This window comes from Mauremys mutica, chromosome 6, assembly GCF_020497125.1.
Source record: "Mauremys mutica isolate MM-2020 ecotype Southern chromosome 6, ASM2049712v1, whole genome shotgun sequence".
Taxonomy (NCBI): Eukaryota; Metazoa; Chordata; order Testudines; family Geoemydidae; genus Mauremys; species Mauremys mutica.
In genome coordinates, this window is record NC_059077.1 from 8,506,627 (window position 1) to 8,523,230 (window position 16,604).

Sequence of the window (16,604 nt, forward strand, 5' to 3'; positions counted from 1 at the left end):
CTTGCTTGCTTGCTGTAAAGCACTCCTACATAAAATTTGTACTTCCTGTTCCCCAGAAAATCCCGCTATACCCCCTCATTAATGACCCCAGCTCCCTAGAGCTTAATTGCTTTTTATCCTCAAAGTATAAAAAAAACTCAACCAAAAGTTTGTTGAGTATTCTCAAAGGGGGGAGTTGTTGGTGTCACTAGGTATAAATCTAGGTAACTCGGGAGAATGGCTCTGGGCCTATGTGAACCAAAGTACCTTTATGTTAAGCGCTTTTGTTAGCCTTACTAAACTTTTGTAACCTCCTGTGCTATGCGCTGACTGCTAGCAGCTGCAAGGCCGGTTAGCACTAGATGCAGCCAATACTAGATAAAATAGGCGGAAAGCAGATGCTGTAATCAAGGTTATACGCATAAAAAAAATAGCCCACACAGTGGAAAAGTACAAATAAAGAAAAACAAAGGGGGTATAAATGCTGGGACCCCGCCTGCGTGCGGGTGTGCAGGATTTGAGATTGCTATTTCTCCCTTGCACCTTATTTGAGCTCAAATAAACTTGGCTTGCTTCTCCACCCTGGTGTGTTAATTAGTGCAACGCACACCGGGCAACGAACGCCGCTGTTGCCCCCTCGGGCCCTCTGGGCCGGCAACAGAGGGAGCCACAGATTTACAGTGAGTTGATGTACAAGTAGTACCACAGCAGCCCAATATTCTTTAAAGGCCGTATTCTGACCTCTTTTTATACGGATGTAAGTCGGTTGGAGTAAATGGCATGTATCTGAGATCAATACAACTGAGATCAGACTCTGGCTACAAACTTCAATTGCTGTGCCTCTTGGGATCTATTTGCTGTGGTAGGGATGGAATGGGAAACAAGGCCTTTTTGTCAAACCATTGAATTTTCACAAAAACAACAAAACCGAAACAAGAACACTGTATGAAAATGTTCTGAAATGTTGTTTTCAATTTTTGACTAGCTCTAATTATTAATTATTATAAAAAATATAACATTTTAAATAATTAGCAGGACTTTTTTTGTTTGAACATTAAAAACTGGGTTCAACAGGAGTGAGGATCTAGGCTGATTTTTATTTTATCCTAATTCAGTCTCCTCTGATAATGTATCTATTGCATTCCTACAACTTAGATGCATCTCACATGCCCACATCCTACAGATCTGCTACAAGAAATCTGGTCTTTCAGCTCTAGAAAGATACAGCTAAAGAAGATCTTCCTAGGGGGTAGAAATAGGTCCATCATTTTTTCTATGGTCATGAGGGAGTGACACTGCATGTACATGTACAAAGTTAGTGCATTGCCTGTTTTCTATTACTGAGGAAGGATTATCCAGTGGTTAGGCTGTGTGTTTCAGCCCTGGGAAGTCTAAGGTTCTATTCTCTGTGGTCTCGCAGACTTTGCTTCTGGCTTTGGGCAAATCACTTAATCTGTTTTTGCTTCAGTTACTCATATATAAAATGAGGATCATTGTAATTCCTTACCTCACAAGCGTTATAAGGATAAAAACAGTGAGACACTCAGAAACAATGTTAATAGAGGCCTTATTATTATAATCACAAAACTAAGTGATTGGGCAACAAAATGGCAAATGAAATTTAATGTGGATAAATGTAAAGTAATGCACATTGGAAAAAATAACCCCAACTATACATACAACATGATGGGGGCTAATTTATCTACAACGAGTCAGGAAAAAGATCTTGGAGTCATCGTGGATAGTTCTCTGAAGATGTCCACACAGTGTGCAGAGGCGGTCAAAAAAGCAAACAGGATGTTAGGAATCATTAAAAAGGGGATAGAAAATAAGACTGAGAATATATTATTGCCCTTATATAAATCCATGGTACGCCCACATCTCGAATACTGTGTACAGATGTGGTCTCCTCACCTCAAAAAAAGATATTCTAGCACTAGAAAAGGTTCAGAAAAGGGCAACTAAAATGATTAGGGGTTTGGAGAGGGTCCCATATGAGGAAAGATTAAAGAGGCTAGGACTCTTCAGCTTGGAAAAGAGAAGACTAAGGGGGGATATGATAGAGGTATATAAAATCATGAGTGATGTTGAGAAAGTGGATAAGGAAAAGTTATGTACTTATTCCCATAATACAAGAACTAGGGGTCACCAAATGAAATTAATGGGCAGCAGGTTTAAACCAAATAAAAGGAAGTTCTTCTTCACGCAGCGCACAGTCAACTTGTGGAACTCCTTACCTGAGGAGGTTGTGAAGGCTAGGACTATAACAATATTTAAAAGGGGACTGGATAAATTCATGGTGGCTAAGTCCATAAGTGGCTATTAGCCAGGATGGGTAAGAATGGTGTCCCTAGCCTCTGTTCGTCAGAGGATGGAGATGGATGGCAGGAGAGAGATCACTTGATCATTGCCTGTTAGGTTCACTCCTTCTGGGGCACCTGGCATTGGCCACTGTCGGTAGACAGATACTGGGCTAGATGGACCTTTGGTCTGACCCGGTACGGCCATTCTTATGTTCTTATGTTATAGGTCCCTAAGTTTACGTAGCACTCTGACACAGCTTTGTTAAAGCAAAGAGTTAAGGTACGTTGGCAGATGACTAATTTAAAACGTGTGATGAATCCAGTGAGAGTTATTAATACAGCTCTGATGCTTAAATTTTGGTATAGGCTTGTGTGGTGGCCTAAGATCATTACTTTACCCTTTCCCTGTCCCTCTGTATTTGGAAATTGCAGACTATGTGGTTCTAAAAGACATGCACTGTTGTTAGAACCCCACTATACCTAGGTCAAGTATCAGAGGGGTAGCCGTGTTAGTCTGGATCTGTCAACAGCGACAAAGAGTCCTGTGGTACCTTATAGACTAACAGACGTATTGGAGCATGAGCTTTCATGGGTGAATACCCACTTCGTCAGACATTATACCTAGGTGTGATCTTCGGTGGCGTTACTTTATATATTTCCTGAGGTCACTGAGAGGAAAATTTCCAACGGAGTTAAAGACTTATCTCTGAAGTTCCTTGCTATTTTGGGGGTTCCATCAGGGCCAGCTTCTGCCTTCATTTACATATGCAACACTATTAACTTCAGGGATGGAACGGCGCTTAATCTGGCCAAACCCTGAAGTTCTCAACTGGACAAAGTCCTTGTTGATTTCAGTGCACTTTTTCCTTCTGAATGACTACAGCCTATAACAGCATACAAATATTTCACAATGGGGCCAGACAACCTGACTAACTCCATCCATTTCTCTATCCTTGGAAATTCTGTAGTCTCCTAACTATTTGTCTCATTGTTTTTTGCAATCTGTTCACTGCTCCAGTTTCTGTTGTCACTGTCTTTGATAGTGTCTGTTCCGCACATTAATGGCCTTGTGTATGCGCTGAAGGAGTTTCTCCTGCATCCCTCAGTACCTAGTCCTTTCTTAGCTAATTACTATGTACCATACACCGGAGCTATTGGACCTCAGGGTAATCGTTTTGTTGACAATGTGCAGCAATAACCATATAATAACAATGCAATTATAGAGCATTTATGGAGTTATTTGTGCCATGTCACATAAGGAGTCAGCAAATGTAATTTACCTTTTATCCCCAAAAGAGGACAGAGCCTTTAGAGCAGAGGCAGAGTTCTCATTAGAAGCCCTGGCACAGAAACCAGCTTTAAAAAAGTCTTAAATGCTAAATGCACTAAACCAACCCAAATTATTTTTGTTTGTTTGTTTTGTATCATCCCCTAGAAGTCCAGTGCTGACAGCCAATTAACTTTCATAAACTGCCAAAAAAACCCAAACACCTCACTCACATATTCTAACTAAATAAATACATAAAAATGTTCCCCATCAAGTTCTATCTGTCTCTTGACACTACTTATCTGTTCATATCAAACTCTTACCAGGTGCAGCATGATTAAGAAGACCAAAAATAAAACTATTATCTATCAAGCTAACATTTCCTCACATCATCTGTAGTAGCACATTGGCTGCTGCACGGATGCTCAATCATGTCTAGTGTTGTAGGGTGACATTTGGATAGGAGCCATTCTGCTACAGATTAGGAAAGGAAGCAAAATTTTGCAGGGTGGATATGAGTAGTGAAGAGACATGACAGATAAGAGAAGGGGAGGGGTGAACTGACAGGTTGAAGGATACTGTCCAGAATAGGATAGTCTGGATAGAAGGCAGTGGGCTTTGAACAGATTATCAGGAAGGCAAACTTTTTTCAATATCATTGGACCTTCTTGCCAAAGACTGGTATATAACTGTATATATATTTCCTTTTCTTTTCAAATAAAAGGAGATCTAGGCTTTCAGACCAACCTCCGTACATGGTAGCCTGGAGCAAAAATGTTTTATTCATGAATGATATCTTTTATATATAACACATAAAAATATGAAACAATAAAAGTGATATATACCTAATAATGAGCGAACCAATAAACCCCACCAGGCAACTTAGCTCTGGAAATGGAAAAAATGACTTTGTATAACAAATTGCAGAATTATGAATCCTGTTTGAAACCCTTTTTTATATCAGACCATTTACTTTAATTTTTACTACTTGCAACATTCTCATATGTTATATTGGGGGCGGGGGGAGTACAGTGTGCTCCCAAACATTAAAGGGCTGGAAGCATTTTTTTAACAGAAACTTACTGGGTAGGAAGGTAGGGGGGAAGAAAGAGCTGAAGGATATAGGCCATTCACCACCAGAGCATCTCGTCATAGACCAATGATGAACTAAGCTTCATAACACTCCTGCAAAGCAAGGAGGTGTCATCCTGGCCATTACACAAACAGGGGCGATGATGCACAGCGGTATTAAGGCCAACATTTTTTTAAATCACTCAGCAACTTTGGATGCCTCAGTTTTGGGGATTTCCCAGCTGAGAAACCCAGAGCTTGATTTTCAGAGGTTCTGAGGATGAACACCCAAAGACTATGAGAGTTCAATACAACTCAAGGTCAGGTCCAACATACTTAACCTTGGTCTCTATGCCAAATGCATAGGGTAGAACTATGCAGTGTTGTAGTAGGTGTGCTAGTCCCAGGATATTAGAGAGATAAGATGGGTGAGGTAATACCTTTTACTGGACCAACTTCTGTTGTTGAGAGAGACAGATTTTCAAGCCACACACAGCACTGTCAGGGTAGAATTGGCAGCCACGAAATCAGTAAGAATTGACTACTTGTTCTCAGATTGTATTGGCAAGGGATCACCCCATGGAGCACAGAGCAGGGACCATCTGTTAAGTGCAGGTGGGCAATTTCCTTCACAAGGCATTCCTATATTATACGTCTATGTGTCCATACTGAATCTTTGAAGTATTCTCCTGACTGTAGTGGACTAACACCATGCTCCAGATCCCATTGAAGTCAATTGATTTCAGTGGGGCAGGATGAAACTCTAAGCCCCTCAAAGTTGATTTGATTTAAATTTCATGTTTGTTTGGTTTTTTTACCATGATGTAAATGGTGGTGGATCAGAAAGTGAGTTTAGGCATTAAATACAACATACATAACACATAATGTGATCGGCAAACATGAGTCTTTACGTAACGCTGCATGTGGTTTTAATTAATGACAGTGGAATCTGACGCAGCTAAAATCCAGGGCAATTCTAAAAATTTAGCCCACAGCGTGGCTCTGAGCTCCAAGCTATTTCCTGCTCAATCACTGACTCCAGTAAGTTCAACAAAACCATAAGGCTTGAATCTACTCTCCATGATGTAATGCAAGTTGAGAGGTTGGTTTGGAGGCCAGTTTTATGCCAGTTCTAACAAATAGTCACATGATGACTATGGAGTTAACTCAGTTTAAATAAAAATAAAAAAGACATTAGTACCTGACTCTAGATACCCTAGCACATAATAAATATTAGAACCAAACTACAGTTTGGAGAAAAACTAGAAATATGTATTACATCTCATGGTTTTTAAGTAAAGATGGTTGGAAAATATTCACCCCTTTCTCCTCCAAGGAAAAACTGAGCTTTCACGAAATATTTAGTTTAGTCAAAACCACAATTTTCTACTAAGACTGTATATTTTTAGCCAATCTTATTTTTAAGCCAATCTTATGATTTTTCCAGGGCTCCCTCATGGTTTTGAATGCTTGAGGTTGACAATATTGAGAAGGAAAAAGTTAGTACAGGGAACAGCTGATGAAATAGAGCAGGCATTTATTAGGGCGACAGAGGAATAAACTCCCCTGTGAGTCCACTTTTCTTTATTCAAACCACCCATCCTTTTTTATTATTCCTTCTTTGTCTATTCCTTTTCTTCATCCTTCTCTCCTGTCTTTGGAGGGAGACCAATTTGGTTGTTTTGTGCTTGCCACAGATTGTGAAAAATGGTGACTTTTTTTGCAAAAACCAAAATCATTGAAATTTCAATTTAAAAAAAAATCAGTCCAAAAAATGCATCTTTAGGCACACACACAAAAAAGAAGGAGCAATTTTTACATAGGAAGTAATTGTGTTGCTATTCTGAAGTTCTAAACATTTTGGATCCAAAATAATAAATAATAAATAATAATAATAATAATAGCAAAAATGTTGTGTGCCAAAATAGGAAAACATTTTGTAGCAATTTTGAATTTCTGAAAAACATTGACTACCTCATGTGTTTGCTTTTCAAAGTTTTTTGGACAGTCATCCAAGCCTTCCCTTCACATACAAATGTCTATATCTATACCAACAGAAATTTTGATATGAAATAAGGCTAAAATCATTTATTAAAAGCAGCAAAACTTTTTGGAGCGATCATTCCATCCAGGATTTCCTACAAGGGTGAAGAAGGGCTGCCTACGTGTTACCAGATGTCTCTAGCCTATACTGATCACAAAACATCCACTTATATATATATATATAGGGCCCTACCAAATTCACAGTCCATTTTGGTAAATTTCATCATCGTCGCATGATTTCAGCTGTTTAAATCTGAAATTTCACGGGGTTGCAATTGTAGGGGTCCTGACCCCAAAAGGAGTTGGGGGGGTTGCAAGGTTATTGTAGGGGGGTTGTGGTACTGTAACCCTTACTTCTGCGCTGCTGCTGGCAGTGGCACTGCCTTCAGAGCTGGGTAGCTGGAGAGAGGCAGCTGCTGGCTGGGAGCCCAGCTCTGAAGGCAGAGCCGCCACCAGTAGCAGCACAGAAGTAAGGATGGCATGGTATGGTATTGCCACCCTGACTTCTGTGCTGCTGATGGCAGGGCGCTGCCTTCAGAACTGGGCACCCAGCCAACAGCCACTGCTCTGCGGCCTCCTAGATCTGAAGGCAGTGCAGAAGTAAGGGTGGAAATACTGTTACTGCCCTAAAATAACCGTGTGACCCCCCTGAAACTCTATTTTAGGTCAGGACCCCCAATTTGAGAAACCCTGGTGTCCCCCATGAAATCTGTATAGTATAGCATAAAAGCACACAAAAGACCAGATTTCACAGGGGGAAATCAGATTTCATGGTTCATGATGTGCTTTTCATGGCCGTGAATTCGGTAAGGCCCTATATATACTAACAAAATATTACCACTATTTTATATATGTATATTACCACTTACAATATATATGTAGTGTGGCAAGTTGCCGGCACTATTATGATGGGTCTCACGCTTTCTCTTCTTTGGGGGGGTTCAGGGCACCATTTCTTGCCCCTGAATTGGAATATTAACTGCCCCACTAGTGTCCTAGAGGAGGGGAGTGGAGAGGGAGGGACCTGGGCCCACCCTCTACTCCAGGTCCCAGCCCAGGGGCCCTGAGGATAGTGGTGAACCACTTGAACTGGCAGTTCCTTCCCCTGAGTTACTTCCCTCTCCTGGCCTTCAGCTTGGGGGGGGGGCTTCCTGCCCTCCCTCTGCACAAGCCAGGTGCCCCTTACCTAGGGTCTTGGTCTTCTTAGCCCACCGCAGCACTTCTTCAAACTTTCCTCTGCTTCCCTTCAAACTGTTCTCTGCTCCAACACCAATCCTTTCTTCTCCAACTCCCACACTGTCTGATTGCAGAAGGGGGGTTTTATCATGTGACTGACTGCAGGTGCTTTAATTGGCTTCAGGTGCTCTAATTGGCTTCAGGTGCTCTAGTTAATCTATAGCAAACTTTCTTCCCCTTACAGGAAATAAGGCTCCCTTCTAACCCTCTCCTGCTGCCCTCTGGCCATGCTGTATCACAGTATATTGTAAGGAATGAGTGAAATCAAAACAGCACTCTCTGTTACTGGCTTCTAGATACATCTTCAGTCATCACCAGTCTCTCTCTTGAACAGCTCTGTCTTCACACTTTATTAGACACAGTTGTAAGCTAGAAAAGTAGTAGAAACAACTTCTTCTGTCTAGTCCCAAGCATCTGAAGCCTATAGGGAAATTGCAGATTACGTAAAATCCTGACCCCATTGAAATCAGTGGCAAAATTCCCACCAACTTTAACAGTGTTGGGATTTAAGCCACAGAGGCCACCTTAGCGCACATATGTACAATGCAAAATGATTAACTATTTAGCTTCTGGGTTAAAATGTAGCATTGTACAAATCACATTTCATAAAGTCTACCTCTTTTTATGAGTAGATCTCAAAGCCCTATGCAAAGGAGGTAAGCATCATTATTCCAGTTTTATAGATGGGGAAACTGAAGCACATAGAAGGGACGTGGCTTACCCAAGTTCATCCAGTGGGCCAGAGTCCAAACCAGGAACAGAACCCATTTTTCATGAATCCCAATTCAGTGCTCTATTTATTAAGCAATACTGCCTCAGGGTATAGAGCACGAATTGGATTTTCCAGGTCATTAACAGATGTTTCCAGTACAAAGATGTGCTGATAGCTGGCTCAACCGGCCAGTCAGAATGTAGCCATGGGAGGCATGGATCAGTGTTGATGTCTCACTCCCCATGAGTACCTGGAACAATCCAGGGAAGCTAATAACCCAACCAGCAGAGCAAGTTGGGTGATGGATCCTGATCACTTACCACTGGAGACACATTGAGCATATGCTAAGAAGAATGTGGCCATGTTTTGATAGTCAGTCATTAATTCCAAAGTGCCCTAATTTTAGACAGCAAGAGAATCAATGATAATGTTCCAGGAGCGTATATTACCTGCTTGTACTGGTATCTTCCCTGGCGACTAGATACCACTTGTTCACACGGAAACACCATAGGCCGTGTTTATATAAGATACTGAAATCCAGGCTAGAGGATACATTTTTGAACATGATGGGATCCACACTTCTGCGACCCCTGCTCTAATCTCTCATGGGAATTGTTCTGAAAATTGGCTTGTAACTCACCTCAAGATGACAAACATTTTTTTTTAAATTCCATTCCAGTACAAACAGTTTCAAACCCAAACCTCCATCATCACTGTCCACAACACTTTCTAGGTGTTACCCATTCCTCAGCAGGTGATTCTGACTAGCTTCCTGGTTTAAGTACAATTTCCTGTCAGGGAATGTATAACTATGAGCTCCAAAAACCTGGTCTTTCTATAGTCCCCTGAACTCATCCAGCTTCAGTCTCCTGTCTGTCTCACCACCCAGCCATGCCTATGCCATCATCCGACCTTTCTCCTCTATAGCTCTTGTCATATATGAGAGATGCACTGCCTTAGGGGTCAGGAATCCTCAGTTCTATACCTGACTGCCAATGACCTGCTATGGCTGTGGATGAGTCGCTTCCCCTCCTTATGCCTCTGTTTCTCCTCCCACCCACTGTCGGTTTAGATGAGTGTTTTTCAAAATATTGGGCATGGCTGCTTGAGGTACATATGGAAGATGTATATGTTAAGATGAGAAGTTCTTTACTAAGATATGGCCAAGTTGATGTTATGCTCATGACATACACACACAAAGGTTAGATGAAAACATTATCTTGCTGGAAAATTGCAATGTAACAATACTTTATTTCTTAGAATCCAGAACCGTAACACACAAGAAGCAGTAACAGAGAGAGACAAAGCAGGCTGCTCCCTAAAGCAGCGAGGTTCAACTTCAACCCACCTTGGTCTATGCTGGCTCTTTGCAGACTGACTGCCTAAGACCCAGAGAGCACTCTTCCCTATACAGCCCGCTAGCCTGCATGCAGGACCAAGAAATCCACTAGAATTTAATGTGACAGTTTGTAATTTTTTTAGAATGAGTTCAATATGTCAGTTGCAGGTGGTGGTGATTCATTTCCTTCTCCTAATGCTTTCAAAAGTTTGGGAAATGATAATTTAAGGTGTAAACTCCTCAAGGTAGGAACTGTCTCTACCTTAAGAGAGGAGACAAAAAGAAAGGAGTTAGTTACGTTACGCACCAATGTGGCCACAAGAACAGATGGCTATAAACTAGCCGTCAGCAAGTTTAGGCTTGAAATTAAACAAAGGTTTCTAACCGTCAGAGGAGTGAAGCTCTGGAACAGCCTCCCAAGGGGAGCAGCAGGGGCAAAAAATCTTACCTGCCTTCATGACTCAGCTTGATAAGTTTATAGAGGGGATGGCATGATGGGGCGGCCTACAATGGCATGTAGCTGACCTATGACTGCTTGTAGCAAATATCCCCAATGGCCAGTGATGGGACACTAGATGGGGAGGGGATCTAAGTTACTACATAGAATTCTTTCCCAGATATCTGCCTGTTGGGTCTTGCTAAAATGCTCAGGGTCCAACTGACCGCCATATCAGCAGTCAGGAAGGAATTTTCCCACCATGTCAGATTGTTAGAGACCCTGTTCTTATTATTTTTTTTCCTCGGCAGCCTGGGGCACAGGTCAACTGCATGTTTAAACTAATGTAAATGGTGGATTCTCTGTAACTTGATGTCTTTAAATGATGTGAGGACTTCAGTAACTCAGCCAGATGTTATGGATCTATTACAGGAGTGGGTGGGTGAGGTTCTATGGCCTGCAATGTGCAGGAGGTCAGACTAGATGATCACGATGGGCCCTTCTAGCCTTAAAGTCTATGAGTCTGTTTGTACAGCACCTAGCGCAGAGGACCCTGGTCTCTGTGAGACCTGCAGGGGCTACTGTAACACATGTAATTAATTCACACTCTTAAAAAGACAACCTCTGCCTGATTGATTCGCCATCTCTTTCCAGATCCCCTCTACAACACACAGCTCTGGGGGACTATGTCCTCTATCCATAGACCTCTTAATTCCTCTTGCCCATTGCTATTATGTTGTTATTAATCTCTGTAATGGTGACGTTTACCTCTGGCACATATTCTGGGCATGCTGCTCAGAAGAAAGATGGGGTGGCAAATATAGCCGTATTCTGCTGTAATACCAGGGAGAGGAGGAACAAATTTATAAGGAACAGTTGAAAGTGTCCATTTCCAGACAGGTGAATTGCTTGCGCTAATGGTTGCTTTGAAAGGATTTTTATTTAAACTTTTCCACAGAGGCGGTAAGAATCAGGGGAAGATGCTCATTTGCATGTAGTGCTAAAGATATAAGCCCCGGAGACTGTCAGCTCTCACGTGCAGGCTCTAACGATACCGTTAATCTAGGCAGAGCCTTACCTAGAAAAGTGCTCAGACATAAATGGAGCTGAGCGGTTTTTATTGTGCTGACCCCAGCATTGGGCAAATATTGGACATCTTCTGCCAGAAGCCAAAGTGATTTATTTATATATATATATATATATATATATATATATTCTTCCCTCTGAACAGAGTGGACAGCTGGTGAATCCTGACACCTATTAATCTTTCAGAGCACAGTCATTTTCTGATACGTAACAACTATTTTTCAATCTTTGGGGCATCAAACATGGTAATGAATAATTTCATGATATACTTACTGGACCGATGGGTTTTACATCAGGTTTAGAGGGGTGAAGGGAAGGAGTGTGAGGATGGCCTATTATGGCCTTTTCCCTGTGGCAAACAGAGAATTCGTTCTAATCTACCCCTGAGGGGTGTGTGTGTGTGTGTTCAACTTTCTTGCTGTCAGATAGGTTATACGTATTTCAAAGCTCTCGGTGTCGCTAGTCAACTATATTGGTAGAGCTGTAAAAGTTTTAATCCTCCCTCTGCCCTGAAACTGAATGCTCAGTGCTGGCTGTTTGAAAGAGACCACTGCATTTTATGAGCTCAGGCACTTTATTTTATGCAGAAGAGAAATAAGGACATGAATTAATAACCTTATAATTTAACCCACTCCGCATTAAAAGGAAGAGATGGCCATGTTGTGTGTCAGAGCAGGGGGACTGATGGGCAGGTGAGATTGAAGTTAACACGTTCAAAATAATAATGATGATAATTATTACTAATAAAATCAAACAAACCAGAAAACAACAATAAATGGATGTGAACAAGGATGGGTGAACTTCTTTATTTTAAATAGAAGCCTTCTATCTTGAACCTGAATTTAAACTTCAGGAGAATCAACAGAGATTCTCTTCTCCACTTTCAGGTCCCAGCTGAGATGGGAATTTGAAGTGTCAAAACACCATGAGCAAAAGATGCCAGGCCCTACTAAAATGGACATGAGCATAAGGTATGAACGAGAGAGCCAGTCTCAGGAGATTCTCACCCTAAGTTTGAACAACTAAGCTGTGGAAATAGTTTGGATAAAGGTCAAATATACCTCAAAACTTTGGAATATGGAGGCTGACCTGACTTTGTATCTTTTCATGTTCACATGTCACAGCAACTCAGGGAGAGGAAGGATTGTCCAGTGGTTAGGCTACCAGCCTAGGGTTGAGGAGACCTAGCATCAAGTCCCTGCTCTTCCACTGACTTCCTGTGTGACCTTGGGCAAGTCATTTAACCTCTCTGTGCCTCATTTCCTTATCTGTTAAATAGCACTTCCCTTCCACACAGGATATTGTTAGGATAAATACATTACAGAATGTGATGGACTCAGATGTTGGGAACCATATACATAGATGGGATGGGGTTCTATTCCCAGTTCTGTGACTGTGAGAAAATCATTGAACTTTTCTGTCCATCAGTTCCCCCCAGCTGTGAAATGGGAGTGATTCTAATTAAAGAGATGGCTGGAGTAGGTATGAAAGAACCCCTTGAATCTAACTTGGCACAAGGAGTCCCCTATGTAGGTACAAAAATATACTTGGGGTAGCTCTTTCTCTCTCCTTCTTTCACAGCCTCTCCTAATGAGAACTTGAGCAACTCCACTTGAGTTGGAACCTTGAAATCCACAGTGTCCAAATGCGTTTGATAAGAGGCAAACCCATTCTTCTTCTTAACAAAAATTTAACTCGTAGCAACAAGAGGCAAAGCATCCACTAATACTGCAAAGGTTAGAAGGTCTTGCAATGTGACACACATTAAATAAAGCGCCGTGGTGCCTGTTAGAGAGAGGTGCCAAAGTCCCGGTGTTTGAAAGAAACTCCCTCTTTAAAGTTTGCCAGCTCATTAGCAGTTTGAATCAGATTCTTTTTTTCCTGTCTAACCTAGATAATTTGGCAGCCTGAAGAAGTATGAATTACCTTCCCTAGAGCAGAGGAAATGTAATCCTTCAGAACGGAGGTTGGGAACATTTTGAGTGGCTTCCCCCAAGAACATTGATTAAATCCACCACTAGTTGCCATGCTAAGATATCCAAGACGCTGGAATAAAAGAATGTCTGCTCTTTCTAATGATTATCACTCAGTGTCAAGTATCAGAGGGGTAGCCGTGTGTGGTTCATTGCGAGTGGTAACCATCCTGTTTGGAAAGGTTTCAGCCCATGCCCAATTAAAAACTACCTGAACATAAATAATAAAGCCTTAAATAATAGATCTTAATATAATGCGCTTCAGAGGCTATATTTTATGGAGGCCATATCCATTCCCTGTGTAATGACCTCCCACTCCCCAAACCTACAGAGCTAAAAAGATTAATTTGCTATGCAGTTTTTTAATCTACAAATGTATTAGTTATTTTTGCTTTTCCTCCCTTAAAACTAGCAAAGAACCAAGCACTCACCACTGTCATTTCTCCTGGTTTTGCGGGAGAATGGAAGATAAATCACATGCATCATGGTATAATCCTCATCAGTGCTTACATATATCTCATATGCAGATGTAAGCCTTGTGGCTTGAAGCCTTAGAGAGTAAAGAGCTCTCTTTTGTCATCTGCTGGTGAATTGGGAGAAGAGCAGCTCAGAGCTGCTTAACAACTTCAGATGGGCAAAAGTTCCATGGAGGAGTGAGTTCTTTGTGGGCATCTGTTGGAGAGCAAAGGGAATTGACTGAATGGGTCAGGCAGCATTTGCATTTTTTGTTGTGGGACATTTGGGGGCATTTTGATTGAAGTACAGTAAAATTTTCAGTTTGAGGGCAATAAAATGCTATTGACCTTGTTGGAAAACACAAGGCAAGACACTGAAAGCAAATGTGATTTGGGTCACCCTGACCGTGACTGCTGTCAGGCACAGTTGGGTAAAGGAGCCTGGATAAACTTGGGAAAACCAGAGCTATTTACTTTTTGTTGAGAGTGCCTCTGGTTGTGAGGGCTCTGTAAAGGGGTGTAGATATTAGTGATGCCCAGGGCTGGTCCTACACCAAATGGTGCCCCAGGAAAGGAGTGTCTTTGTCTCTCTTTCCCCACCCCCCATTTGTTAAACTTTTGAATACCTTATTTTTATTGCATTTGTAGCCCATTTCACAATGTTGATGCACAATTTGCATGAATGATTTATCCCTGCCATATAAGATGATACATTTGCATACTAGGATCTGTAAATCTATATTTTTTTCATGCCATATAGAACTAAATTAAAAAAAAATGTTTCCTCTAAGCTTATAGAAACTTTTAAATTTTAAGAATAACTGAAATGTACTATCATAAATAAATTGAACTGTGCACCAACATTGGGTGGACCAGTATTAAACAATGTTACAGTAGGAGACTGTCTTAGAATGTTAACCGTAGTCCTTTAGTTCAACAGATCACTTTTTTTGCCTTTGCCCTTGTGAACTGAACCACAGCATTAGAAAGATACAAAGACTGGCCAATGGCATTTTCAAGTGATAAAATAGCTAGCAATGTCAGTCTTTCAGCAGCCATCATTGAAGATATGTTTTACTGAGCCTGAACTTCAAAAATCTGTTCTAATCACTCACAACTGTGACCAACAGCGTGAACAGAATCCTCAAAGCTATCTCCACATTAGGAAAAGTGTCCTTCAGCACTGCATCATGAATGGATTGGAGAACTTGGCGTGCATCTTGCTTCCCATGTGGCAAACATGTGACGGATATTGTCCAGTTCGACATAGAGGTCTTTATCATTGACATCTGAACATTCCCCATGTGTCAGCATCTGGTGGAGGTCTGTACAATTGTTCATGAGTTTTTTCCCATCCATTGGTCATACAAAACCTCCCAAATCTTTTTGTGGTGCTTCATTTGTCTGAACCTTTCTTTGATGGACATTCAAGCTGTGTCAACAAACGAGCAAAAAAACTCCTTCTTGAATTTTTATTCCGAGCTTCCTATCACCTCATCTCTGCAGTCTAAGAAAGTCATCAAACATTATGTGTTAATCATGGCAAAAGAAGTAACTGTATTTCTTTTATATTGTTGTGTAGATAGGGATTCAATAGATATCTCTAGCAATTCATTACATATGTCCTTTATTAATCGCTACTTACTCTCTTCAAGTCTTAAAAAGGAAATACACTTTCACAATAACACAATAGAAGGGTTTAAAATATTGCAGGTGGGCTCTCACTTCATTTCAGTTTGTTCTTATATCTCATTGACTGGGAATGCACTGCCTCTTATATACCCTCGAGGACAGGGCTAACAACATTTTAGGAGGTTCAAGGAAAATGTAGTTCTTGGAAAGTCTGGAAAGTTCTTCAAGGCTCTACAAAGGTCCAGAATACTCTAGGAGGTGAGTGAAAAATGAATCCACATATGGAATATCTGGAGGAGGTCACAAGGTGGTAGATTGTATTGAACAGGGATCACCAGAGCCCAGCTGAGGCAGCTTGGGCTGAAGCTGCAGAGAGAGCAGCAGTGGGCCTCTCTGCCCAGCTGCAGAAGCTGAAATCATGCCAGCTGGGTCAGGTAGTGCAGCCCAAACAGTACTAGCCAACCACCATGCTTGGACTTCTCCAATCCAGGATGACTGACTGTTAGTGGCGAGCTGGGGACGAGGGGAGTGGATGGAATGCAAGAGCCATTCACAGTTTCCAGAAGGACTGAGGGTGGGATGAGGGTTCAGACACCCTGGGGGATGGGAATCTTATGTTATGGAATTTGTTGACTTATTAGTTGCTGGCTTTCCCAAATTCATTTTGTTATCTCCCCTCGCCCCATAACATTTCCTTTGATTTCACCCCTGGATTCAGTGCTTGCAAGAGGGGAAGTATAGGCCATCAAGGCCCTCTGAGGTGGTATATATGGTTTCCCAAGTTTCTGGATGGGGGCTCAAGCCAGAGTCAGTTAAGTCTTTAAGGACTTGACTAAAAATGATCATAATGGACACACAATGGGGCAAAATTAAGGTTTCATGGGCAACCTTAATTCTGATGTTTCCTAACTTCTGAATGCTTTACTTTGCAACCTAAATATTCTTGTAGCTTATTTTTTATATAATCCATCGATATACACACACACTGTGCCTTCCATCCCCGAAGAGCCCAAAGCACTTTACAGCCACTGCTGAAATACAAGCACCTCAGAGGTGGACTACAGAAGCCATT